The sequence below is a fragment of the Arachis ipaensis genome, chromosome B5 (genome assembly GCF_059453495.1).
Source record: "Arachis ipaensis isolate K30076 ecotype BB chromosome B5, ASM5945349v1, whole genome shotgun sequence".
Lineage (NCBI taxonomy): Eukaryota > Viridiplantae > Streptophyta > Magnoliopsida > Fabales > Fabaceae > Arachis > Arachis ipaensis.
Genome location: NC_142440.1, coordinates 110,621,627 through 110,624,288, shown reverse-complemented (window position 1 = coordinate 110,624,288; position 2,662 = coordinate 110,621,627). Strand labels below are relative to the sequence as shown.

The 2,662-nt window shown below is 40.0% G+C and overlaps 1 non-coding gene across 1 annotated transcript; it reads right to left on the bottom strand.

Annotated features, from left to right (window-relative positions):
* Positions 1–2,166: 2,166 nt before the first annotated feature.
* Positions 2,167–2,270, bottom strand: LOC148565359 (small nucleolar RNA R71). Its single transcript, XR_015884513.1, has one exon. It is a non-coding gene; the product is annotated as a small nucleolar RNA R71 (small nucleolar RNA).
* Positions 2,271–2,662: the final 392 nt, after the last annotated feature.

The window sequence follows — 2,662 nt, the reverse complement described above, 5'->3', positions numbered from 1 at the left end:
TGGAACGTTAGTGACAATGTTGAGTGTCACTAACGTTCTCGAAGGTTAACAAGGCAACGTTAAAAGCCACGTTAACCTAGTTAACGTGGGTTTTAACGTGAGGCAAAGGGGTGCATTGGAACGTTAGTGACAATGTTAAGTGTCACTAACGTTCTCGAACTTATATTCTCACTAAATATTAACACCCCTAACGTCCTGAGCTGAAGTCTCTGCCCACTTAGCACTTTCTCTCTGCAAGCAAAGCCAAGCCCAAATGAAGAAAAGAACTGCTTCAAACTCAAGATCCAAAGGCCCAAGACTTGAAGAGTAAACTAGAAGCTGAGAAGAGTAGTATATATAGGAGTAGCTCTGAATTGTAAAGAAGCTCTGGAGGCTGGGAAAAAGAGAACTACTCTCTGTATTTTACTTTCTTTGCAAATTCTAGTTTTATGATGTATTCTCCATCTTTGTTTTCATTTTCAAGAGCTATGAACAACTAAACCCCTTTCATTGGGTTAGAGAGCTCTGTTGTAATTTGATGGATCAATACTAATTTTCATTATTCTTCTTCTATCTTTCCTCTTGATTTTACTTGAAAGCTTTCGATCTTCATCCAATTGAGTAATTATCTTGGAAGAGAAGCTATTCAAACTTGGATCTCTTTTGAACCTTGAAAGAGGAATGAAGAGATCAAGCTAGAAATGCTTTCTCATGCTGGACCAAATTGGGTTTGGATGGTTATGTGGTATAATCAGTGACCATACTTCATCTCTTCTCATGAGCAATTGACCAAGGAATTGGCTATTGATCAAGATTTGAGAGATTGAATTGCAAGAAATTGTAATTCAATCACTTAAGATTGCCAAGGAGATCAATGAGTGCATTGATTGAGGAAGAGATGAAAATGAACTTGATCCGGAGAATTGCAACATCTCCTAAGCCCAATGAACTCCCCATCTCTGATCTTACCCATTCTCTTTAATTTCTGCCATTTACTTTTATGAGCAAATCCCCCATTCCCATTTACAATTCTGCAATTTATTTTCAGTCATTTACTTCCAGTCCTTTAATTCTAGCATTTACTTTTTTGTTATTTATATTCCCGCCATTTTATTTTCTGCAACTCTCAACCCAAATCCTGGATTCGCTCAACTAGAACATTCTTCTAATTAAAGTTGCTTGATCAATCAATCCCTGTGGGATTCGACCTCACTCTATTGTGAGTTTTTACTTGACGACAACTTCGGTACACTTGCCGAAGGGAGATTTGTTGAGAGACAAGTTTTCCGTGCATCAAGTTTATGGCGCCGTTGCCGGGGATTGATTGTGCATCAACAATGATTAGATTGGAAGATCACTAGATTGAGCATTTTATTTTGTGAATTTCATTTTCTGTTTGAGTAATTCACTTTTTGTTTTAGTTATACTTCTTCCCTTCTCCCTCTACTCTTTTATTTTTTCTTTGTTATTTTCAATTCTGTTTGCTAACCCACTAACTATTTGATATATTGCATCACCCACAACTAACAGCAATTCTGACACAAATACTGTCTGCACCTATTTTCTCTGCTTGTACTTGTTGGTTGTATGACAGGGAGAAGAAGTGGGGCTTCAACTTCCTTTGATTCTGAACCGGAGAGAACCTTCCTTAGACTAAGGAGGGAGGCAAAAGAAAAACGAGTAGTTGGTGCTGAAGAAGAGGAGGAACAGTTTGAGGAATACTTTGAACCAAACATGGAAGAAAACATGGAAAATCATCATGAAGAAGAGACTCACAACCATGGCAGAGGAGGTGGAGCAAATCATGCTGGGGAGGATAGAAGAGTTTTGGGCTCTTACATTAATCCAAACCCAGGCAATTGTGGAAGTAGCATCCAAAAGCCAACAATCCATGCCAACAACTTTGAACTTAAACCACAGCTCATCACCCTTGTTCAGAACAACTGTTCGTTTGGAGGAGGTGTTCAAGAAGACCCCAATCAACATTTAACCACCTTCCTGAGAATATGTGACACAGTGAAATCTAATGGTGTTCATCCTGACGCCTATAGACTGCTCTTATTTCCCTTCTCACTCAGAGATAAGGCAGCCAAGTGGCTAGAATCCTTCCCAAGGGAGAGCTTGACAACTTGGGAGGATGTGGTGAACAAATTCTTAGCAAGATTCTACCCTCCTCAACGAATCAATAGGCTGAGAGCTGAGATTCAAACCTTCAGGCAACAAGATGGTGAGACTCTGTTTGAAGCATGGGAGAGGTTCAAAGACTTAACAAGGAGGTGTCCACCTGACATATTCAACGAATGGGTCCAGCTGCACATTTTCTATGAAGGGCTCTCTTATGAGTCAAAGAAGGCAGTAGACCATTCATCTGGAGGATCCTTGAACAAGAAAAAGACCATTGAGGAAGCCATAGATGTTATTGAAACAGTAGCAGAAAACGACTACTTCTATGCTTCCGAAAGAGGGAACACAAGAGAAGTGATGGAGCTAAACAATGTAGATGCTCTGTTGGCCCAAAACAAGCTCATTACCCAGCAGCTGGCTGACCTCACCAAGAAGATGGAGAGGAACCAAGTAGCAGCAATCTCATCTTCATCAACAATCCAAGAAGGAGTGAATGAAGAAGCAGAGGGGAGTCAGGAACAAGCCAACTACATTGGGAATTCACCAAGGAAAAAATATG